General features: G+C 37.7%; 1 long non-coding RNA gene across 1 annotated transcript; it reads left to right on the top strand.

Annotated features, from left to right (window-relative positions):
• Positions 1 to 63: 63 nt before the first annotated feature.
• On the top strand, positions 64 to 27231 carry LOC120486280 (uncharacterized). The gene is made up of 4 exons (XR_005624158.2): positions 64 to 503; positions 15430 to 15571; positions 26534 to 27003; positions 27117 to 27231. It is a non-coding gene; the product is annotated as an uncharacterized LOC120486280 (long non-coding RNA).

The following is a 27231-nucleotide window of genomic DNA, read 5'->3' as shown; positions in this document are numbered from 1 at the left end:
CAAAAATCTAAAGATAGATACGTGCTTGTTTCTCTGGCGCATAAAGTATAAAGCATTCAAACAATGTTTCAGCATAGAGTAATTAACCTCAGCAAATTCCTTATTCGGCTGATAAGTGGCTTTACTATTTCCGTTCAGATTCCCACAGCTGTAGGATGGCGTGTCTAGTCCTGACTCATCTTTTGACGAGACTCTGATTTCCTGGTTATCATGGCCTACAGGAACTTCGGTCTCTGCTCAGTCCATAGTAAGTCGCCATTTCCTTCCATCTACAGCTTGGCCTCGGGGTCTTGAAGAGCCAATGGGCCGTCACCACAGGATATGTGTAATCAGCTGATAGGGGAACCATCAGAAGGTCTGGGCATGGAGGAGAGATGGCACATCTGTCCCTGGCACCCTCAAACCCAAACAAATGTCACTGGAAATGAACACTGATGACAGCCGTTGATTCATCCGAAGAAGGGAAAATGAAAGTTTTACAGCAGATCATGTAGCAGTTCAAGGTGAGCCATTGAGTTATTTTTATCTACATTTCCAAGTTTCGACAGCACTGTGGCATTAATGTTGATGACCACAAAAATTAAATTCCACTTTTTCTTAAAAAAATGATTTTATTGTTAAAACGTTATGGGCCAACCCTTTTCTGTGCGAATTTGTATCCTGTTTTACATTTTAGCCAGCATGACGACCAGTGTTGTGCAAGTTACTTCCAAACTGTAATACATTAGGTATTACTTGTTACTGTTATTTAAAAGTAATTCATTACCTTACAATATTACTGTCTCAGAATTGTAATGCGTTACATTACTCATGTATTACTTTTGAGTTACTTTCACCAAAATAACTAAGTAGAACAACTTTGGGGCTGTAACGATATGCAATATGAAACCGAAATCGCGATTCGCCACACGACTCAGATCCACGAACAGAATTGCGACACAACTCCCAGCATTATTCTCCTTACCGTCCAGATCCAATGCTGCCTTATCTTTATTTTATTTTTTAAAAATTAGGCTATTAGTATTATTTGAAGTTAACATTATAAAATACGTAGACCTACACCACAAAACTAGTTAAGGAGCATTATGGACATGACATTTGCAGTCAAAACTTGAAATAAAAATTCTCAGAAAATACATGTATTGAAACGTCTAGGCTTCCTCAAAGGACTCCAGACATTAGACAAATATCAGTCTATGTTTTATTTTTAATATTAGGGAAAAGACACACATTCATGCGTGACAAAAAAAAAATAGGAGGCAAAATATATTTTTTGCAATTCTGTTAATTACACTGCGCAAATCGGATGAGGAAGGGTTGGCTCTCCAGTCTCCATAGAACTTAAAATATTCATTTTATTTTAGTTTTCGTGTTCGCATTTATGAGGAAAAAACAATGTTACAGACACGACCGCTCTGAACTGGCACTAAAAGACTGCTTTAAAACTTTCACACAGTTTGTTGCCTTTAAGAAGTAAAAGCAGACAATACACTGTAATACAACTGTAATACAAGCCTCACTGAACAAGTAACGAGTAAAATATTACTGAAAATTGATTAGTAATGCCTTACACTACTGCGTTACAGCAAAAAGTAATATGTTACTGTAATGTATTACTTTTGTAATGCGTTACTCCCAACACTGATGACGACACTTTAAACCCCAAAACACTTGTTAACAATATTATGTAAGCAGCTTTACATTGCTAAAGCTGTCAACTGAGATTTTACTTGTATCGAACCTGAAATATTCCTTTAAATTACAATTATTTGCACATTCGTATGTAATTTCAACATTTTACATCCTACAGTTTCTTGTAATTTTGAGTTGAAGTGAATCCTACACCAATTAGTTTGTCAGTGAGAATGCTATTAATTCCGATCATAAAACATTTAGCACACATTTCCCCTTCAGCTCTTTTCTTATAATCTCGGGTGCTTTGGTCGGATGGGAAAACAAGCTTGTTTCATGGTTGCCACGGAGAGAGGGGCCCAAACAGAGGAGATGTGATCCGATACACGTTTATTTTCTCCCTCCTCAACAGGGGCGCGCTTTCGAGCGGACGTCTTGCGAAGGACAGGCGTGTCCGTGACTCTCTTCCAGGGTATTTTCCAGCCGCCATGTTAATTTGGCTTGACGACAGCAGAGTCGACAGCAAAATGAATTTAGAGCTTGTTACGGGCCAGCAATAATCACTGGCATGTTCGGATTTCTGTCTCTCGAACCGCAGAGAAAACACTCCGGCTGATCAAGAAAGAAAACAGGGAGAGGATTCCCGCCTGACGGACGTCAGAGATGGCGTAACCTTGGCGTGCGTTTTTGTGCATGCAGAGTGTCGTCAAGATGACTGAGGCTCATTTGGAGACGCTCCAGGCCTGGCCCAGAGCTCCAAGTTGGTGGAGAACGCGGGAATGTGTTTGGATGGCGACCACACCAGAGTGTTGCCAAAGTCCACCTGCAGGTTGTCCTCGTGGTCTTTAGGGCCCGGCGGGACAATAGGCCGCCCCCCGTCAGCGAGAAAACGCTGATCTAGTCCAATGGGGGTCACCACAGTCAGCCGAATGCCGTAATGAAGCCCATATGTGCACGCCACAAGCATCTTGATCAAATTGGCAGCCTTTCTCTCTGGCTTTCTCTTCTTCCCCCTTTCTGTCAGGCTGCTGAGAGCAATTATCTTTCCCCCACCTTTCCAATGCAGCACTCTCAGAAAAGACATCACTTCCTGTCTCATCTCACAGAGGTCTTAGGGGCCGTTTAAACAACACCGTTTTCAACTAAAAATGGGAATTTTTTGGAGTTTTGGCCCTTCATTTAAACTGCGTTTTAGGGCCTGAAAATGTGACCGTTTGAAAATAAGTTCCAAAGTGCAAGTTTTTGCAAATATACCGTTAACGTCTCCATTACCAAAAAACGAATTTGTGAAAACAGTCAAATAATACGCACGTTGTCGTCTGTGCTCAAAAAAGGAAAAGGAAAATGTTTCTGTTTTTAGTACATCATTGTTGTGTAAATGACTATGACAAATGAGAATACGGGAGAATTACGATCTCCTTCAGTTCAGTTCTCGCGCATGGGTCGTGGAAATCTCTTGAACTCTTGTCTCAGGCCTAAAGGAAGAAATGGAGTAGTCGAATAAAGTCGTTATTTTTGTTTGTTTTTTTGCACAAAAAGTATTCTCGTCGCTTGATAAACTTATAGTTGAGCCAATGAAGTCACATGGGATATTTAAACATTTTCTTCATTGACTTTCTGGGCCGTCAAGTTTCAATCCCTTAGGAGCCTATGTAGCAGTGGTCCACCTCTCAAATTTAATCAAAAATTTCTTCATTTGTGTTCCGAAGATGTCGTGAACGAAGGTCTTACAGGGTTGGTACAGCATGGGGGTGAGTAAGTAATTACTTAATTTTCATTTTTGGGTGAACTAACCCTTTAAAAAGGTCGAATTATATATTTTTTTTTACTTTTTGACCTTGACACGCAGTCATGAAGGTGACATATGATGTCACTTCCTGTTTTATGTTTTGCTTTGGTTTTATTCTGCATGTTTCTGCATCACATGGTCTTGATTTGCTGGGCTTTGTTTAGAGAGAGAGAGAGAGAGAGAGAGATTGGGACATCTAATTTTTTAAAATAAATTCCATGCATGTGTTATTTAAAGAAATAGATTTGGACAAATATAATTGTCATGTTATTGTCCCATTATCCCAAAACAGACCATCCTAACTAAGCAGATTTCCATAGCCTTCAAATCCCAATCCAAACTCAACTCATTCACCTCAAACTCGAATTTGTGAAGTTTCAACTCTGTAAACAGAACCCGTGTACCTGTATAAAAGTGTCCAAAAGTCAACAATGAAAATCATTGTGAATGTTTCTCCAACTCCATGTACGACCAACCTTGCGGAGTAAGTTCTGTAAGCTAGCTCGTTCTGTAATTGACGTTAACTAACCTCGTCTCTTACCAGGCTCTCTTCCAGGAATACAATCATAAGTCCTGCTGGAGGAATCGCTCCTTTTCTTTCACTGGAATGTATCGTTCCTTGAATATGGGTCCTGGGGGAGTAATGGAAAAATATGGGCATATTTCAATAAACAATTGCAGCAGATGCCGAGCACTGGCCAACTTTATTCCAGCCCCTTGTTTCATGGATGACGTGAGACATTAATAAAAAACAGAAAGACTTGACGAGCCACCATTCAGAATTGTTTTCAGGTGGTCTGTTTGGGCACTTAACCTTTAAATGTTATTGTACTGTTCTGTCCGTTGCTCGGCAATTGCTATTGCTATACAAGACAGCGAAATCCCCTTACTAGTTCCGCGGCAATAAAACTTCCTACGACTTAAGTGACGTGATGCGCTTGATATTGTTTTAGAGGCCATCGTAAAAAAATCCCATCATTTTATTGCGCGAGAGTATCATTTCAACCGGACTTCTAAAAGAAATTCAAGACCTTTTTTTTTTCCATGTCTGACAAGAGGTTTGCATCTTCGGAAAAAGTGTGGCTTGCCAAATATGTGGATATGTTTCTTAATACCCCTTTTAATATAATCCCTGTTGGCTGCCTGTTTGCTTTAGTTGGATTACAGTAAATGAGCTTCAGGCTGCTATCAGGTAATAACAAGCTTTAACATCTAATAAGCACCTCATGGAGAGCCTTGGCTCACTGTTCATGCGGGTAAATTATTAATGATTTCATGTCATAACAACTGTTTTTACATTTCAGAGAGGTCATAATGCCATGATCTGAGAGGTCATGCTAAAAATGCTCATTTTAAAATGGTTGGTTAATGGGACACTGTCATTTTGTGTAGAAATCATCTTGTTAAAAGATAAAAAGTTTTAAATATATTTCAGGTGTTTTTCTTACATAAAATGTGATTTGATAAATATATACAATACCATTCAAGCGTTTGGCTTCTGTAAGATTTGTCTTTGTTTATGAGTCTCTTGAGGCTCACCGGGTCTGCATTTATTGGATAAAAAATACAGTAAAACAGCAATATTGTAAAATATTAAGAGATGCAAATCTATCCATTATCTATCCATCCATTTATCTAACTATCCATCCATCCACCCAACCATCCATCCATCCATCCATCCACCCACCCAACCATCCATCCATCCATCCATCCACCTACTCATTTGACCATGCATATAGTACCTATCCACCTACACATTTTCCATCCATTTATCCACATACCCATTTGTCCATCCATCCACCTACTTATTCATCTATCATCCAATCATTTGACCATCCATCATCCATCCATTTGTCCATCCATCCATCCATCCATCCATCCATCCACTCATTTGACCATCGATGCATCCACTCATTTAACGATCCATCGTCTATCCACTCATTTGACCATCCATAAATCCACTCATTTGTCCATCCATCATCTATCCACTCATTTGACCATCCATGAATCCACTCATTTGACCATCCATCATCTATCCACTCATTTGACCATCCATAAATCCACTCATTTGACCATCCATCCATCCACTCATTTGTCCATCCATCCACTCATTTGACCATCCATGCATCCACTCATTTGACCATCCATCCACTCATCTGACCATCCATTCATCCATCCACTCATTTGTCCATCCATCCATTCATCTATCCACTCATTTGACCATCCACGAATCCACTCATTTGACCATCCATGTATCCACTTATTTGACCATCCATGTATCCACTTATTTGACCATCCATGCTTCCACTCATTTGACCATCCATCATCCATCCACTCATTTGACCATCCATTCATCCATCCACTCATTTGTCCATCCATCCATCCATCCATCCATCCATCCACTCATTGACCATCCATGAATCCACTCATTGACCATCCATGAATCCACTCATTTGACCATCCATGCATCCACTCATTTGACCATCCATTCATCCATCCACTCAATTGTCCATCCATCCACTCATCCATCCACTCACTCACTCATCCATCCACTCACTCATCCATCCAACCATCTATCCATCCATTTTTATCAGATAAGCCTAAAAGCCATAAAAAGCTACATTAAGGTGTACTAACTATATTAGTATACATTTACTAGTTAAATTTAGTTGGATTAATCAAACTTATTCATATATATATATATATATATATATATATATATATATATATATATATATATATACATAGTGTGTGTGTGTGTGTGTGTGTTGTGATTTGCATCTCTGATGTGTGTTTTTATAGGCCACAAGATGTTAATAAGGTGTGGCAGTGGTTCAGGATGTGGGCTTACAGCTCAAAGATGGTAAATTCAAACCCAGGTAGAAACGACTCATAAACAAGAGAACTACAGAGATTTAACACATTTTTTTTTGTTGCTATTTAACTACATGTGTTCTGCTGAGACTCGCCTCTCTCTTTCGCGTGTAGCTAAGTTTACTTCTCCACAAAGTATATGTGAAGCAGCCTTGAAATTTAGCATAATTATTTTGGCCCATAAGCAGCATATAACTAATTACATTTTGTTTGACTTGACGTCTGTTATTCCACCATCTTAACCTGCTACCAGACTGTTTAAATTTCATCAATAAAGTCTTGAGGGTTTTTTTTACAACACATGTCCTGTAACAATGACACCTTAAAATCAAGTGTAACCTTTTTCAAATAAAGACCCAGTTACGTTCTTGTTGGATCCAAGAAGCCATGTTTCCAAGTTTTTCTCATTTCCATGGCAACATCACAAAGCATATCAAATGAGGTACAAAGGGATGGGCATATGCACTCCATTTCAAAGTTTACCACAAAGTAAACATACAGTAATCTCCATTGTACAGGCCTAGCAGTTGTGGCGGCCTTTGTTGCTAATGTGTCTCAATGCAGGTAAGCTTGACACCGTAGCGAATGCAGTGAGAACGTTTAGCGTGACAGCTGCCTGTTTCCTCAAACAGTTCAATATGCTAGCGGCTGTATGATCTTTAGCATGTTATCATGGTGAAAACACATCCTCTTCGTGCATTTTAGCGAACAGATGTGAGACTGGACTTGCTTGGAGGAGTGCACTGCATTTACAGCTCTGAGAGAAGAACGGTGCCAAAATCTGCATTCGGCATGAGGTTCTTGTGAGTCTTTGCGTGCAAGTGGTTGCATAGCTGTAGTTTATTCTGCTTTAGTTCTTTTTTAAAAGTCCGGCACGAATGTATCTCAAATGTACTTTTTTCTGACACACTGATTTGATTTTCATTGCCTGCAAGTTTTGGAGCATGCGAGCCTGAAAATAAAGTTCCAAGGAGTTGTTTAACAAAGCAGATGGAAACAATGTCACATCTAAGTTTAATCTATATTTTTAAAACTAGAGGCAAAAACACTGTAATGCACAACTTGGAGTGACTTAGTGACAACAGCAAGGAAAAATATTTCAAAGTTCATCCACCTTTCTTTTAGGGCCATAATTATATTTTAAGAGCTCGAAGAATTAAGAAATTTAATTAGCATTGAATTTCGATATATTAACCACAAGTTTCGTCAGTCCAACGGACACATGAACACAATCGCTGAGAAGAAATTGGGTTATGACTGCTATCACTAAATTAATATTCATGTACCTGGCTAATAAGGTTTATAATCACTTCTCAAATCGTTTCCATGCATCAGTGATAATTACAAAAGGATAGTTCTGGTCCTTGATTCTGATTGGTTGAGCCACGTTCGAAGTCGTAGTAAATTAATCAACAAACACACACCTGTGACCGCATTACGTTAGTATTACTGCGCAACTGCCGTTTGTGATTTCTCAGTTGTTGCATGTGTTGCTTGGCAACCTATTTGGAACTACATTGCTTGGCGGAGGAATAAATGTGTTTTAACTTTCTATTTTTGGTTGCTGGTGTTTATTTTATGAATAAAATAGATATTCAAATTGAATATTTTTATGGAGTAACCGTTTTATAAAAGCAATAAGCCCCTTGAAGCCATGTTTTACAGTGAAACCATGTAACCAACTAGTAAGCATAATTTATTTAGTACAGTTTGGATGCAGTTTGGGTTGTTTTAACCCAATTTGGGGTAAAATATGGACAAACCCAAACTTTGGGTTAACAATTTTATTTAATGTGCTAATTACTGGGTTTGTCAATATTTGATCCAAATTTGGGTTGAAATAACTCAGTATTTTTAGAGTGTGGATAAATGGATGTACGGATAAAGGAAAGGATTAACAGATGAATGGATGGAAGGGTAAAAGGATGGAAGAAAAGATAAAGGGATAGAAGGATAAACAGATGGATGGACATTTGTCCTTCCATCATCTATCCCACTCATTTGACCATCCATTCATCCATCATCCACTCATTTTTCCATCCATCATCTATCCACTCATTTGACCATCCATTTATCCATCCACTCATTTAACCATTCATTCATCCATCATCCACTCATTTTTCCATCCATCATCTATCCACTCATTTGACCATCCATTCATCCATCCACTCATTTGTCCATCCATCAATCTATCCATCAATCCATTTTTATTGGATAAGCCTAACAGCCATTTAGCTGTACTAACTATATTAGAATAAACGTACTTGTTAAATTTAGTTGGATAAAGGAATGGAAGGATAAATGGATGGATGGTTGGGAGGATAAATGGATGGAAGGATGAATGAATGGATGGAAGGATAAACTGAGGAATGGATGAACGGATTGATGGAAGGATAAACAGATGGATGAACAGATTGATGGATGGATAAAGGGATTGATGGCTGGAAGGATAAATGGATGGATGGATGAACAGATGGATGGATGAATGAATGGATGGAAGGATAAACTGAGGGATGGATGAACGGATTGATGGAAGGATAAACAGATGGATGGATGGATGAACAGATTGATGGATGGATAAAGGGATTGATGGCTGGAAGGATAAATGTATGGATGGATGGATGGATTGATGGAAGGATAAACGAATGGATGGATGAACGTTTAGATAGACAAACAGTCAAAAGGGTGGATGGATGGATAAATAGATAAGACAGTCATTCAAGATGTGAAATTCAATCTGTTTGATGTGATCTGTCAAGGTGTGTGAAATGTGATATTGAACGATGTTATTGTTATTTACACGCTCGAGTTGTGCTCATCTTGGAAGAATCGTTGCATAAAAAGCTCCGCAGGCGATGTATTTTACATATCACATTATTACCACTCAATTACACCGCTGACAAGAGATGATTCAAAGTCGTGCGGATAAACACAAACCTTTCTATCACACGCCAAACCACCGTAGAGTCGAAAGCTGAATGTTTATTTCGGAATCAATCCTTCAAAGCTCTTGCTGAAAGACGGTTCTGTCACACATTTCTCACGGTTACCAAGCGGAGCGCTATTGTTGTTGAAGAGCCAGCTTTTATTCCACTGAGTCACAGACAGGTGGACACAGCTACTCACACAACAAACCTGTTGCTCTATTGGCCCCTACACACACACACACACACACTCAAATCTCTGCTACTGCCAGCAACAGGGGGCCGCTAAGGTGTATTCAGGTGCGTCTGGGTCTTACTGAAGATAATACATGGTAAAAGACACGTGGGATGAATGATTAGGACTCCCACAATCCCCTGCAGTGCGCCTGTCTCAGGTGTGTTTAGGGATAAACAAACACACTCTTTGTTTCCCAGCAAACGTTTATTTGGCTAAATCAAAGTCTGGACCTGCATGACAATGCCAGTATCGGTAGCGCGCTGATATTCTCAATTCGGCTGCAACAAAAGCAAAACAAAACAAATAATAACATGAATTTAAATTAAGGATTTCAGATAGATTTCGCAATGCTAAAGATTTTTTTTCCATTAACATTACTCCTTTTTTTCCCCAGTTAATTTGTGTTATTTGCATAGTTCACCTTAGTCGTTTTTTATTTTCGTCCCAGTTTTAAATTTTTTTCTTTAAATTCGGTTTGTACAATAACGCTGGAAACTAGAACAAATCTGCTATTATTTTTATTTCTTTCTAATTTGTTTGTTGTTGAAAATTCTGAATTACATTATTTTCTTCATTTTTATTAATGTTTATATTTATTTGTGTATTGTAGTTTAATTGACAGTGGTAGACTCTTTGTTTAAAGCAATGGTTGAATTTGTTATTTTATCTTTGAATTTAAAGTTATTTTATGTTAAAGTATGAATAATTTGCATTTTGGGGTGTAATCTAGAAACTTCTCTTTGTTATTTTATTCATTTCACTATTTTTTTGTAAAGTCACAGTAACAGTTTTTCTCTTTTTATCAATTTTGGTCTAAACCTTTCTCTAAAACAATCACTAAATCTATTGTTCTATCTATTAATTTTATGTTTTTTAATGAAAATTCTCTTAATTTTTTATCAACATTTAATTTTCAGTGTAATCAAATAGTCTCTTATTCCATTTTATGCTAAAGTCTTAATTACATAATTGTATACTTTTTTATTAATATTTTTATTTTGTGTAATCTAGAAGCAATTTTCTCTAAAGTTATCGCTAAATATGTTATTTTATTTATTCATTAAACTCGTAATTTTTTATTATTCCTTGTTTATTTTTAACAGAAGTTTTCTTCTCTAAATCAAGCACTGAATCTGTTATGCTATTTATTTTTTGCTGAACAGTCTCAATAATTATTGTTTAGGACCCTCTTATTTAAGTTATCAATTACTTCATGCTTTTTGTTGTGATCAAGACACCCTTTAGCACCTCTTTTAGTGTAACCGAGAAGCTTCTCACTCCAAGGCAATCGCTGAATCTCTGCGATGCCTGAAAATAACCCAAAACCCCTTTGATTAAATCGTTTGGACCACCATCGTCTCTGATTCATCTCCAGAGTCATCCGCCGGCCTATAAATCTCCCAGAACCCCTTCATATGTTCCCGATGTATTAAGCAGTTACTGTTAACCTTTGCAAAATGAATGGTTTCAATGTTTCAGTGTGATTTACTCCTTTGTGATGCAATGTTTTGCAATTGTGAAAGGTTAAAAACTTCGCAAATCATGTACACGGTAAGTGCTCATCAGGGACTGCCTCGTCCTAAAAAAACACTGGTGTGATAAAGACGGTTGGCAAGGCAAGGTGAGTTATATCAGCATTTATCCTGCGCAAATGTTGCAGAAAGCTCACGTTTCGAAGGAACGGCCTGGTGTTTCTTGGCTCGGAGGAGTTTAAAGTGCTTCTCGATCTCCAAATAAGATCGAAAGGCTTCACCAAACGTCTTTAAAAACCGACACATGAAGAATTACCCACAAGTTAAACAGCCAGCCTTTTCATCTCCGCTCCTGACCTGCTTTAACCCGTTTTTTTAAAGCCCAAAGTACGCAGGCCAGGCTTTTCATTTCTTGCCTCACGACGGCCCTCAACTCGCGCCTGTGACGTCAGCTAGCCTTTTCATTTTAGCCTAGCGCAGCACGGCCTAAATGCACCGACAGCAGCGCTCGTATGTGATTTTCCTTCAAATTGCAGACTCCGTCGACTCTTCAATGGCGAGTTACTAACCTAAAATGACATGCTTGTCTCAAATAGTGTAATTAGATGATTGGGGGGTTTGCGTGTGGTGTTTAACGTGTGGCCTATGAGTGTGACAGGATAGAGGGGGACGCTGGGGGGTTTGTGGTCGGCCGATGTTGACATGTGGCGCTCCAGTGTGGAGATCGACCATCTGCCGGGGCCTGCCGGAGCGAGAGCACTCGTGTCGAATCTCTGATTCACTCCCACATGTCTTGCTCAACGGCGACCTTAAGCCCGCTGGGATGAGTCGCTCTGGAAGGAATGCAGGTACGGCACCTTCGTCTAGACGCCAGGTTCTGCTGATCCCACGTCTGCTGCTTTCCCAGATCTCCTGCAAGGTTTCCATTCCCGGGTCAGCTCGATCCTCCAAGGGCTCGCAGACAGGTGTAGCTATTACAGCCTCTAGCTAAGATTGGGACCCACTAGCAGACCAAAATAGCTTTCAAATAATGTTAAACTGAATTTCTTAAGTTTTGATTATTTTAGATTAGCATGTGCAGTATATAAGAAGATATTGTGAAGAAATGTTGATATCCAGACAGTTTCCCAAAAAAATGCTATGGAAGGCAATGGGGTCCATCAACTGTTTGGTTACTGACAATTTTAAAAAAAATATCTTCTTTTGTGTTCAGCAGATTCGGTTTGGAACAACTTGAGGCAATGATGACAGAATTTTCATGTTTGGGTGAACTATCCCTTTAAGTTAGGAAGTTTTGTAATGATGATGTTGCATTAAGCATGATCAATTATTTTAATGTTTTAAGAACCCTAAGTTTACGTTAATAAAATTTTTTTGTCATTTCCGCAGACGTACAAGAGGAGAAATCACGTGTATTGTTGGGGCCATCAAATATTGACAAGTTTGAACTGCGTAACTAGTGTAAAAAGTGTTCACGCACGGTCATAATTATTGTAATTACGAGATTTCAACTTGTAAAAGTGTTCACGTCCTCGTAGACCTTGTAATTACAACTTGTAAACTTGGAATTTTCAGAAAGCTCCTACTTGTACCATGTGACCGCTGTACCACCTGACGTTATAGATTCATTTAGGCGTTGATTATGTTTCCATTGAAACGCGTAATTGAACAGCTCAGAGTAGAACGTGGCAATTACGGGATGTGTCAGAAATCACCCCTCATTCACTATTCCCTACATTAGTCCACGAATGTAGTTCACTTGAGGGAGTGAATGAAAACGAGTGAGTGAATTGGAACACTGAATGTGCGGGAAGGGTTTTGCGTAGTTTGTGCTTGGTGTTTAATAATAATTTGAAACTAGTAGCAGTAGTCAGCGCAGTCTCACCCCAAAAAGTCATATAACTGACGTTTTGGGACGTCTTTTGACCATACGTCAATATTCGCCTTTTTAGGGCCCCCTTAAACGTCGGTAGATGAGGTTAAGGGATCCTAACTCTACCCCAGACCTAAACCTAACCCGTCACCTAACTGACGTTAAAGGTAAAGCGTCAGTTGTATGACGGCCCGGGATCGCCATCTACCGACGATAAAGGGGGCCCTAAAAAGGCGAATATTGACGTATGGTCAAAAGACGTCCCAAAACGTCAGTTATATGACTTTTTGGGATGAGAATGTGTTGCAGTAGTTGTAAGATGAAAATATTTATCTTAAACTCTGTCATGGAAAAATGTAATAATCAATTAAAAAGGAATTTATGCCTGTATGATATTATGCTGTAGCCACATTGGACCAGCGGTCTGGAAAATGAATTGATGAATTGATGGTCAGACATGGGTATTTATTTTGACTCTCACAGTGCATTATGGGTATTCTCTAGCAGTTGAGCGTCCATCGGTTGTAGTTATTGTGGTGCATTATGGGATTGAATGAATGCTCTCGATAACATCCACTATGGTTTCGGACACACTACGAATGGCTGTCCCCTCAAATAGTGCCATATTTAAGGGTATGGGGCAATTTTGGACATTTTTTGACTAATTCATCACTGTCCAATGGGTTATTATTGGATTTAAAGTGGAACCATTAAGCTCTGTAGTTTGGGACTTTCATGACGTAAATTAGGCTACCTTTGCATATAGTTTCATTTTCAAATCAGAAATGTTCTGAGCTGTTGCGCATCACTGAAAACTGATATCTGCTACACACTATTCATTCAAGGCCTTTGTGTAAAAATACTTTGTTGATCTATGACAAGCTAACACGCCTGGAGTAATTCCAGACCAGGTGTTTGACGTAGCAAGACGTTCTGAGGGTTAATGGCATGACAAAAGTCAACAGGATGACAAAACAAGCGAAATGGTATGAATATTTTGTAAGTGTATGTTTTGGTCGGTGGCCCATGTGATTCATGTACACTTTCACTGGAAGAACCAGAACAAGAACAAACAAACGTAACAGGTTCTCGTGGGAATCTTCAACACGGCGGCTGTACATTCTGGTCTGTCCTCTCAGTTGAAAATTGTACTAATACAGTTATTGGTTTGTGCTGAGGAAATAATATTATTTTTTTGGCTCAATAAAAATCAGTTTGTTATGTCAGCGATATAAGGTGAGGTCTTTTCGGTAAGATTATGTCCCGTTCGTCGTAGAGCGTTCCTTTGAAGCGCGCAATTTTCTGAGGGAAAATCAAACATGCGCGGAATGCTCCTCGCCGGGCCGTGTTATTTTTTCGATGTTCTTAGCGAGAGCTCATGTGTAGATCAAACTGGAGCTAATTCGCAGCTTCAGATCGTAGCAGAATTTGGAAAAACAAACAGAACGTATTCAGGCCCCCTCGTGCCGACTGTTATATTCCTGGTAGCGGGTCAAATGCCCACTGAGAGCCGCTGGATGTTGAGGGCTTTGTGTTGTTGCTGTAACTGTAGAAGCAACAGACCTCCGACATACAGGTGCAAGATGTGTCCATCTTTAACATCCATTTATTTTCGGCAGCCTGTACCCAGTCGTGCTGGTATCTGGAGTGAATCAAACGCAGATCGCAGCTATTACAGGAAAGACGGAAAACATGCTAACTGGATTACTCAATGTCAACATGATTTTATCTTTTTTGATGTCTGAGATTGATTATGGTGCATAAAAAGAAGATGCCATTCCAAGCTGACGCTCAGACATCTGGTAAACAAAACATGCAAAACTAATCCGAGACAAAGCTCCACGGGGAACATCAATTTGCAATATTTGAGCGTTTGCCTTTCTCTGATTTTCACCCAGCCGTGTGTATGAATTTCATTGTTAACCGTGTTACCAACTACAAAAACATGATTTCTTCATGAATATGGGCCTTCTCTCTTGCTCAAAATACTTCCTGGACTTCTCTGTTATGTTGAGAAAATATTAAGAAAATTAGTCAATTTATACAATAATATTATTGAGCATTTTTATATATATATATATATATATATATATATATATAATATATTTTATATATAATAATTTTATATATGTATATTTTATAAATATTTAATTTAATATTAAAATATATTTATTCCATATTACTTATATGCATGCATATCATATCAACATACACATAAAAATACATGTATTTTAATGTTTGTATATTTCATATATATATATATATATATGTTCATATATTTGATTATATTTAAAAACTATATGTATATATTCTTATGTATTTATATATATAGTACTATATGCATAGTAAGTCTATAGTATGTATATATATAAAATGTTATACAAGTTATTTTTTAAAATATATATGCACACACATGCATTTATTACTTTTAAATTATATTCATACAATTTATATTCATAAATGTTTGCAAAGTTATTTCTTTACATAGATTTATATATTATAAATATATGTATTTATTATTATTACCAGTTTAACTACAACCCAAAAAGCTGAAAAAATTAATGCAACTAGAAAGTTTTGTTAGCAATACTGTTTAATTCTTTGCATTTTCTGTGATTTTTTTTCAGATTAATCATTCCAAGACAAGCATCTCTGCAGAGAACCGTGAGAGTTTTGTCGTATTTTGTGCACCTTACAGCTTTGACAGCTGCTCGCCCAGAGGGAGGGAAAGACCTGCTTTCATCCATGGATGTTCACCTGACCCTTTTGGTAATGTAATAAAGCCCCGTAATGTTTACAGTATTGGTTTTGCTTCAGAGAATCCTAGAAATTTGTCTACCAAGCAGGAGGTTGCACTTTTGACCTCATATAAGGTAATATGCTATGATCAGTTTCACATGTGCTCGCTTTTTTTTGTTTTTTTTGTTCTCTCTTTCTGTTTGGGAACAGAATAAGTGAAGAACTTTCAGAAACTTTTAAACTATTAAAAACAGTCTGTTTCAGGCTGTATTTTCTAACAGGTGTTTTTTGTAGCAATAACGCTGGTGCTATTTATAATGGTATAACTATCTGGTTTATTTTGTCATTTCTGAGTTATAAAGGACCAGAGGTTTTCCTAAAAGCTGTGCAAGCAAAACATATGGACCACAAGAGCAAACTTAACAGTGAACATTGGTTTGGCTCTTAAAGCCGTGGTGTCTGTTAAATAGCTGAGGAGACCCATTTCTCCTATTCTCATGATATTTTTGAAACAGACATTCCCTTAACGTTATCAGGATGTCTGACTTTCTATAACACCGCATGTTTGGATTAAAACAAGCCTTAGTTGTTATCTGTTTTGGTTGAGATTCGGCCTACTTCACAGTTTATCACATCCAATCTCTAGCTCTCATTCAAATTGGGGGTTTAAAACAAATCAGGCCTAAGGGAAGATGCTCTTGTTTTCAACTGTCCCAGTTTAGTGGGAAAACAGTGGGAAAATGTAAGCCGTTAATCCCTGCCAAGGGCTCATTTGTAGCTGGGATTCACCTGTTCCTGATCTAGTTGTTACAAATCTGGAGTCCAGCTCAGGCAAGAATTAAAAAAAAAACTAAGTAAATTCCATATCAGTACTTCATTCAAGCGAGCAGAAATGAAAGTGTAAATATCAACTCAATAAAATTACTGATACTGGGGTTCCCATCATGCACTGGACCTTGAATAATTAATGAGGTTCATTTCTCACTGGTTTCCAGCTGTATTTACAATGTTTTATCATAGATTTTTGTTGTCAGTATTAGTAACTTGCCATTTTGTGACATTTCGAGTAAATTTAAAACGACCCATCAAATGTTACAACCGCCATTGTGTATTGTCTACCAAGTATTGAGATCTTTGCATTCACATAATACTTAACATCTGACATGATGATGATCTAAGTAAAGCACATACTATAAATGACTAATAAAATTCAATATTATTGTTTTAGTGAAATGTAATGCAAAGGCAAAGGAAATTTCAACTAAATCAATGTTACTCAACCTTTTACTAGCCAAGTTAAAATGACTTATTTTCTGTAAAGTTTACTTAAATCCATATTCCAAGTAAATTTAACTTAAAGATTTGTAATTAAATCTATTGATAAATATGTTTAATCTTTTACTTTACTTTTACTTTTACTTTACCTTTACAAATCTTTGTAAATTTACTAGCATTTTCTTAGTGAAAAAAGTTGTAAATCCTACTCCAAGTTTTTTTTCAGTGTATATATGTGTATGTATATATACACATTATATACCTATATAAATATAATTATATATATAAAAATACATGTATACATAGAAAGAGTGTGTTTAAATATGTAAATATGAATTTACATAAGTAAATATGCTTTGGGAGATGCAAAGTCACAATTACAAGATACAAAGTCAAAGTTTAAGATTATGAGTGAATACTTATTAGTCCATTTTGGACAAAAGCATTTGTAACGGCTTCAAAATATCTCCTTTAGTTTTCCACAGAAAATAGAAAGTCATTATGGGTTTGGAATGACATGAAGGTGAGTAAATGATGACACGATTTAAATTTTTGGGTGAACTAATCCTTTAAGAGCCAAAGTTTGCTTTCATCTAGCTACTATAAGCCAACACGACTGGTTGTCCAAGATGGACAGTGTTCCTATTCGAGTGTGTGGATAAAAGCTGCACCTTTAATGAACTGCACACTTTGTCTTTTGATTGTTCCCAACCTCTTAAAACTTGTTTGGCGAGAGAGTTAAGATTAGAACAGGAATTGGCACACGGCTGCTGCGATTACCTGTCTCAGGTAAAAAACTGTCTGCACGCAGATTCCACAATGCCCCGCGGCATCCGTGGCATGGCCTCGCATGATCTCTGCTTAAAACAAAAACTGTACGGAACAGGATGTCCTTGCTTTCTTTAGGCCGAATACATGAATGAGCATGTCAGACATTATGCAAACAAGTTCATCTAGTTTTGTCCAGAACTTTTGTAGTCCGCATATTTGGAGTTCGCATGCCAAACATCCAATGCTACTTTGCTCTTATATGCATTTAAAGTTTAGAGGTTGCATATTTTAAAAGAAAATATACTTATTAAATTTCCATAGTGGTTTAAGAATTTTTTTTTGTGAATCGAACATACAGGAATGTTGTTCCGGATTATTCTTAATTTAACCCCTGACCATATGTCAGTGATGTTTACACACCATTTGTTGAATGGTAATCACATTTATTGTAGTGCATCAGATGGGAAACAGTGTCTTTCCTTTAGAATCACATAAAGATTAATCATTAGTAGTTAGGTGGAAGCAACTATCATATGTTGTCTTAAATATTATCTCTAAATCCCCTAGTTGGCGTATAGCTTAAAGATAAGGCTTGTTCCCTCCTTAGTCCAAGGATATTGATTAAACACTTAGTTTCTTTATTTGAACACTGAGTCACTCATGGCCAAGATAAATGGTTAAAGCAACAATGTCTATATGCACTGCAACATTTGACTTGAACATGAGATAGCAGTGTTTTGAAAGATTAATCGATTAGCAATCCCTAATGGCATTTCATAGGATCTTATCATAAGTGGCGCTTGCTAATGCGCTAATAGTGTTGTTGACACTTACAGTGCTAAACTTTGTTGTCTAACTTACTGTGATCAGACTGTGGTGATTTTAATGTGGATGATAAAACTGGTGGAAAAAATCCACTTGCAATAGAGTAAGCAATTGCTGAGAACACTCTTGCAAATAGCAAGAGTGGCCTTAGCATAATAATGTGCTAAAAACACTCACAATTTCTTAGAAACCACCTAGCAATCACTAAGAAGTTAGCAAAATGCTAACAGACATAAAGAATAGTCTTAACATAATAATGTGCTAAAAACACTCAGAACTTCTTAGAAACCACCTAGCAATCACTGAGAAGTTAGCAACATGCTAGCAGACATAAAGAACAGTCTTAGCATAATAATGTGTTAAAAACACTCAGAACTTCTTAGAAACCACCTAGCAATCACTAAGAAGTTAGCAACATGCTAGCAAACATAAAGAACAGTCTTAGCATAATAATGTGCTAAAAACACTCAGAACTTCTTAGAAACCACCTAGCAATCACTAAGAAGTTAGCAACATGCTAGCAAACATAAAGAACAGTCTTAGCATAATAATGTGCTAAAAACACTCAGAACTTCTAAGAAACCACCTAGCAATCACTAAGAAGTTAGCAAAATGCTAGCAGACATAAAGAACAGTCTTAGCATAATAATGTGCTAAAACATTCAGAACTTAACCACCTAGCAATCACTCAGAACGCAGACATCAAGAACAGTCAGAGCATAATAATGTGCTAAATATCATTCAGAATTTCTTCGGCGAATGGCGATTGCTCAGAACACCTTTCCACAACTCTAGCAAACAACAGAACACACTTAGCATGCTAAAAACACAGAATATTCTAAAGCAATCACAGAGAACACTAGCATAATAATGTGCTAAAACTATTTAAATCTCTTAACCACCTAACAGTCACTCAGAACATGCTAGCAACTAAACATAATCTTAGCATAATGATGTGCTAAAAACACTCAGAAACCCTCACAATCACCTAGCTCAGAACGCGCTAAAAACACTCTAGCGAACAACTACACGTTTAGAACAGCAACATGCTAAAAACAAACACTCAAGGCGCATCCCAATTCTATTTATGCACTATCCTTTGCCGTTTTGTAAAATAAGTAGTGCGGACCGAAAATGTGTGGAATATTGAACATGCTCTTCATGCACTTTCTTTTATGAGCGGGAGGCGCTATCATAATATTTAGTTGGATGACAAAATAGCCTTATAACATTCCTACAGTACACTAGATGGTTAAGGACATAGTACATAGTGTATAGTGTGTTGTTTATGACACAACTTGAGAACCCACTAGCATTGTGGCGAGAGTTTTGCACAGGCAAGCACCACTTATTTTCTTTGGAAAATGTAAACGTTTTTATATATATTTATTTGGTGGGCTTTTATTTTAAAATCTAAATTATGGTTATATTCTACATTGTGTGTGTGATATTTATAGGGATGTCAAGAGGGTGCATTTCAATTAGCATGTCATTTCAATCTTTTGACAGAAGTTAAACATACGTATGCCTTCCATATGATGTGCTATACCATTGGTTTATACGCTATTTTGGGCTATCTTCATGTGGCATGGGTTATATTTAAATTTTCTTTCATTGAAAAAAAAAAACCACTCCCCCCCTCATTCACTCATCTCGGGCCCTTTCTTGTGTCGAGCGTACCCTCTTATTTAAAGGGAATAATCTGTAAATTGCATGCTGGTTTAGACTTAATCATAACAACTCAAAGTAAATAGGTCACAATGAGTGCTTCTTTCTTTCTTTACCACCCCCCCTCACCTCCTCCTTTGAGTCAAATGGAAAGCACATGTGTCTCCAGGGTTTATTTTTACTCCCCTTTAAAGCAGTTAGAAGGCCTAGAAACCACTTCATGGCTTTAAAGGAGAGTGGTCGCTACGCAGAGGGGCCGAAATTATGGGACGGAGCGCACATGTCACCCTGGCGGTTTTCCTGCATTCCACCGAGGGAAGTATTAAAAAAGGCAGATGGGGACGTGGAGCTGCAAAAGCATGAGGATTTGCATTAGCATTAGTGACATCCTCCAGGTGTGCACCTGGACCGTGACCTTTTACCTGAGCCAAGCTATGGGAACTGCAGTCACACAAACACAGATCACAACTAGAAAACTTTCTGGCTGCTTAGGGAAAGACAATAAAGATTGGCTTCACTAAACATTCCTAGCATGCAATGACATTCATCTGTTTGTTCTAAATGCTTGCTGTCAAACCTTTTCATTTCTCAGAATAAACCTATTTATCTGTTAAACGGACAGCATTCGCTGCAGGGCTTATGATTACACAACATCAAATGATAATTGATACGCCGCATAATGATGCTGATCTCCAACACGTGAGACACATTTACAAAACTTAAAGGCTCAATTGAATGTACTTAGTTCTTGTCTAAAGAACACCATGTTTACCAGCTATTAAAAGCAAGCTGTACGAGCTGTACAAGCTGTAATTGCTTTTAACTTATCATTTGATGAGAATTAAAGTATTTATCAGACCCTAAGAGACATACTTATTTCATATGTGTAATTGCAGATGCAATTACTTTGATCTGGTGGTGGTAACAAACCTCAGTATTCAAGGGGGTAAATAAAGTTTCCTTCAAATCACGCCGCTGTGTTTTTTAGCTAGCTTAAAACGTGTTGACTTTTAACTAACTTGTTTAGCAAATGTGGTTGCTAAGATGTTCCGAGTTTTTGAGAATGTTAATATGCAAAAGGTGTTTTTTTTTGGTGTTTACTAAACTGGTTGATAAGGTGTTTTTATTAGCATGAAGCTATTGGTGTTCTTTGTGTTTGCAGGTGTGTGCTGAGAAATCGCTAAGTGGTTGATTCGGACGTTTGATTGGTAGCATGTTGCTATAATATTGCATAGATCATCTACATGCAATATTATAGCAACATGCTATGCAAAAACATCTACAGTAGATGTTTTTGCTAGTGTGTTCTGAGTGATTGCTAGGTGATTAGCCTACTAGCATTTACACATAGATTCCTTATAAGCAGCTGTTTCTATAGGCCGCTATTCATAAGCCATCCACCATACGAAGAAGATATTTTGAACAGTTGACCGAAACCATTGACTCACATAGTATTTTTTACCATCAACATCACCCTTGAAAAGTGTTTTCTTGTCACAGGTTGACATCAATTGCAGTCACCCGAGGTGAAAAAGTCGATGACTGATGGCATAACTTGACTGTGTCTGAGATTGCGTCATTATTGCTGTGAGACATAGAATGCGGTTTATGCATCAGTATGAACCCAAGGGCACAGCAAGCTTGGGACATGTACAGATATTTCCCAGCAATGAGCTTCAGACTGAATTATCTAGCCTTTTCTTCACAATACATTGTAGACTCACCCACACATCTATGAGGTATTCAAATAGGATCTGTTTTCACCAACCCTACACTCCATAAACTTAAGCCTCTCTGCGTATTACTTATATGTTTGTGGCTGGCATCCAACTGTCCCACATCAGACAATCCCACTGTGCTGCTCTCGTCTCATTGAGGATTGACTGCCTGCTCACGTCACAAAACCAGGTGTGCTCACACACACACAAGGATTTCCCTAAAAAAAAGCTGGTTGCTAGGCGACAGTGTCAGAATAACAAACAGCAGGACTCCCAAGCACGCAACACACCTATAGAGAGTCAACTTGAGATGTACTAGATGTCCTGTGTAACTCATTACGTCGGTAAATATATCACGTCAAAAGCAAACACGGGACCACGAGAAATACCAGCACATTCGTAATTGGTATTTTATAATTTTCTTGGTTACTAAAACAGGCTGTTGTTTTCTAAAGGGCAGGGTTACATCAGCTAGCCAAAATTATATATGCTAACAAAAACAATGAAAGCTGATATCGCTGCAAAAGTTGTTGATTTTGTACTATTACCTCAAAGGTAAAGAAACAAAAAGGATGGACTTAAAAACATTTTATAACCATTCTTTAACACTCAATCTAGCCTCTAGCTCAAGGCCCGTGATGTTAACATGCTAGTAATAAAATATTTCAAGTGGTACGCTTGGCTTACTAGTGTGCTGCAATATATAAATTAAGAAACAAGCAAACTGCTTTAGCATAGCTTATTTATTTAGTTTGTGCTAATCTCACTTGTTTGGGCTAAACTAGAAAAGCCGTAATTTAGAGTTTTCAGTAATTTCATTCACATAAACATTTTTCTTGGGGTCTAATGTGCCTTTTTTTAAAGGCTAATCTTGCCGCTAGCTGCTTGTCGCACCAACCTGAATTGGAGGGAGATTTCAAGTAGTGTGTGGGGAACAGTGACCTCTACAGGATTGTTTTGGTTATGACATGTTACTCCAAAAGCTAGTTTTGCAGTTTGTCTTCCCAGATTTTGTACATAAAGTGCACAAACCCTAAACTTTTGGTGCTAAAGTAAGGCTAATGCTTTGTTTACTACCAAAAATGACACATTGCTATTGTCTTATGTTGGGAAACTAAACGTGTCTCACCGTAATCCTCTCATTACTCCGAAGTGTCAGACAAGGTGTTTACTGAAATCCCCTCATCCTGTCTCTCTTGTGAAGAAACACGGCTAGATATCTGTGCATGTGCACTACAGCCGCATTGACCACAAGCACCTCACATACCGAAGTGAGCCGCTGAGATTAGATAACCACACAATACTTGGGGGAAATGTCTGCTTGACAAAGTCTACTCAAACAATCATAATACCAGTATCAGACAGGCAAACACTGGGTCCTGACTTCTGAGATTTCTTCAGTGCTGCTCCTTGGGGAGTATTTTCACAAGTTCAAAGCATCAAGTGCAACTTTGGCTGCTTTTAAAGGGATAGTTGAGACAAAAATTAAAATTATGCCATTATGGATTATCTCAGTATTTCTCAATATTGGATATTTAATTGCACTGTTTTCACATTTAGATTGGATCTAATGCTGATTTAAGATATACGTCAAAATGGATACGTTATAATGTTGTGATGCATAAATTGATTCACGTAAAACTTGCAGCATTTTGAAATTAAGTTCTTAGTGATTATTTTTAATTTAGTTAGATTTGGGAGTTAATAAATAAAATAAATTGTAATACATTTTAATGTCTTGATTGGTTAAACTATCGTTTTATGGAAAATAGCTCTGAGCTGTAACCATAGGTTAATTTTTTTTTAACGAAAACATAGCATGTTTTTTAGCATGACATGAAGGTAAGTAAATTGGTAGTAAATCGAACGTTTTTCAAGGATTTTTTTTTCAGGTTACTGCTCCACATGCTAGCTAGAACCAAACTCTTGGAAATTCTCAAAAATTCTACTATATTATAGTAGAAGAAAGTTTAATTTGTTCGCAATAGCATATGCAGAAGATTAATTCACATAGAAACATGCTAATTTCAAACCCTTTGTGTCTGGACAGTAGACCCCCATTCATTGTGTCCTGTCCATATTTTGAGTCCGAGAAGAGTCTGGTAGACAGTAGCTTTAAACCACTTCCTCAACCACATTCCAGCGCTCCTAAATAATACCCCACTTCAGAGCGCAGGAGGTGACATCAACGAGGCCTGCTGACCTCAGCTCCTGAAATAGCCTTCGATGGTTAGCTGAAAGGAAAGGCGCTCGTAGGTCATTTTCCCCCAATTCATTCTTGCACATTTTAGTTTGGATTCTCTCAGACTAAAACAAACCACCTTACGGATGTGCTAACGTTTAGCCGATTTGCCCATACAGAAAATATTTTTATTGGGGGAAAAATGTGCTTTAATCATAATCAACAGATTAACTCGCTTAAGATCCACTTTATGGTCTTGGCGACATATTGCATAGAACTGCCACAGCTGGCTAACTAACGCTTTTGGACGCAATGTGAATTGCAGTAGAAGGATAGATTAGGGAGAATCAGAACATTATTTTGGATCCAAAACATATGTAAATAAGAAATTAACGTGTACAGCACCTCCTCGGAGCCCAAAGCAACAATCAATCTCTCAGCAATCAAGCCAAGATGAAACAAGGCCCAGATGGAGCGTAGCACAGGGTATTCATCATGTAGTTAAAATCCAAACTTGTCATTAGCAGAGACAATAGCTGGAAGCGTCAAAACAACTTGAATAGTTATAAATGACACATTTTGTGGTAGTAACTAGTTAAGATGGGAAATTTATATAGCTTTAGCCAAAGGAAGTAAGAAAATCTTCTGTAAGGCTTATCTAATTTGCTGATTGTAAAGAGATTTTAGGGACTTTTTTTTTATTATTGTTCGTTTACTTGTTTTTGGCTTACCAACTGAACAGCAGCTAGCTAGCGAAGACCATTAAACCTCATTTGTCTACTTGAAGATGTCCTTTTCAACATGTTTTATTTATTTATTTATTTTTTTTTTTTTAGCAGAACCCCAATCTAAAACCTGGATGGATGGATGTCTTGGTTAACCAGATAACCATTAGAAAACTTTTAGGTTAACAAAGGCTATTGCATCCATGTCTAAACTCAAAAACGTAGGCCTACCTGCAGTTTCCAGCTCAATGCACATTTTTTGTCAGTAAAAGACCAACAACTTTTATTCCTTTTCACATAAATCATTAAAATAAGAATTAATACTTTTCATGTTATTTCTTGCACAATACTATGTTTTTGTGACCTCAAAACACTTTTGCCATGATGCATGATTTGTCAACGAGTACATTTTGATGTAGCATCACAACTAACGTTCGCTCCATATGCCTGTTAGTAAACTTGTTAACTCACCTCTCGGTTACTTCAAGTCACATTAAAATACTTCACCTCAAAGACTTGTAGAAACAAACTAAAATGGCAGGGTGCATCAGCAAATACATTTTATCTCGTGTTTGTTCTTGTTAACACTATCAGTTAGGTTTGGGTACGGTTTATTGTGGCAGCCGTTATTTTTAAACGCGAAAGAGCGCTAATCTTTTAGCGCCACTGACCGGACTGTCGCGATAATTAGGCTACCAAGCATCGCGAGATTCACGTTCATCTGTTTCGGATAACACTGAACCCATAGCTCTACTCAACTTGACATTTTTATTCGAAAATTTCGCGAAATGTGAAAGAAGCAACTTAACAGTTTGCTAGTGTGTCCAGCTGCATTATTATTATCTGTATTGAGCAGGATATAGTGTTGATACACTCTTAAAAATAAAGCTTTCGATTTTCACATGATGCCATAAGAACTATTTAGTTTCCCCCAAGAACCTTTCACTGAAAATTTCATTTCTTAAAAGAATTATTTGTTCTTGAATGGTGTGAAGAACGTTTTTAACAGGCTAATCCAAAGAACCTTTTTTCACTATAAAGATCTTTTGTGCAATGGAAAGTCTCCATGCATGTTAAAGGTTCTTCATGGAACCATCAATGTTAATAAAGAAACGTTATTTTAAGAGTATATGCCTACAGTATCCACGTTTAATGCCAAGTTTTCTTAGTATAAACTTATCAGGCTAACCACATAAACCATGTCTGGAGATTTTCCAAAGACGGCTTTTGTTTTGTATCATGTAATCATACTTCAGGTCGAGGCCATGTTAGCAAGATCTGCTCATAAGAGCTCGGAAGGAACAGCTGTATTGAGTTTCAGGCGTTACGTTCGAGCCAAGTTGTTAGCTCTATCTGCACTGGGATCTGGAGACCAGCAGTGGAGGTGAACCTGATGTCCGGCCCAGGCTCAAACAATGGGCCGCGTGCGCATGTTTGCCATTGGATTTGTCACAGTGAGAACAAACCAGCTGTTGGACGAGAGCATATGGAGAAGGTTATACTTCAAGAATGTGACGATTTCTGTATAACAATAACAACGAAAGGTTGCCATTAGGTTTTATTAGCGCTGTAGTGTGGAGGATTATGTGTTGACAGTTAGCCATTCCTGGATAACTGGCTCTCGTTTGCTTTCAAAACACATGTTTGAGAACAATTAAGGACATATGTGTATTCTAATGCAATGGAGATTTTAAAAACGACTCATAAATTCATCATGTTCGTAGAGTTACATCAGTGATTGCGTACATTTCTTGATTTTTAAACGAGGCATTTCTCCTCATTAATGTCTAGACAATGGGTCTAAATTGCTGTTTCCTCTTTCCCAAAGGATCCTCTAAAATGACTGTCTGCTGAGCCATCAGAGCCATCAAACAATCCGGCTTCCTGGAGGGGTTGCGAGACAAGAACATTAAAAAGGCTGAAACAGGATGGTTTAGCGTTCAGGGGGTTTGTAGCTGTAATTGGTAGGTAGAGTTTAGCTGCCTCAACTAGATGATGGAGGAAGGTTTGTAATTTGGCCCAGTACCACAACCCTCCCCTCAACTCATTACAAAGCTTTTATGGGGAAAATGAGAGATGGGCCAGAAAATGCACATGCAGATGATGATACTTTGGTCCAGATGCATATTGTGTTTTTGTAGTTTATTATTAGGTGGGGCTAGTACAAATAAAAATGAAGATTCTGTCATTATTGACTCGGTTCTACACTTGTATGACTGACTTCTGTTTAAACCTCTTGTAACCACAGCCACAAAGCGCCTGCGCCCTCAGATCACTTGGACGTGGCTGTTACAAGAGGTAAAAATGATATAAATACTGCTCGTTTCGTGTCTTAGGCCATTAATGTGTACTTACATTTACGAGTCATTAAATCATGTTTAATTTGGACTTCTCTGTGCATGCTCTTTGAGGTGGACCCCATAGACCTCCATTATATGACTGGCAGACAAGAACGGTTTGACCTAAAAATATCAAAATTGAAAATACTGTGGAAACAAAGACACCTACATCTTGGATGCCCTTGAG

Source organism: Pimephales promelas, chromosome 2 (assembly GCF_988280905.1).
Source record: "Pimephales promelas chromosome 2, fPimPro1.hap1.1, whole genome shotgun sequence".
Lineage (NCBI taxonomy): Eukaryota > Metazoa > Chordata > Actinopteri > Cypriniformes > Leuciscidae > Pimephales > Pimephales promelas.
Note: the sequence above shows the minus strand (reverse complement) of the source record. Positions and strands in the feature narration are given on the sequence as shown.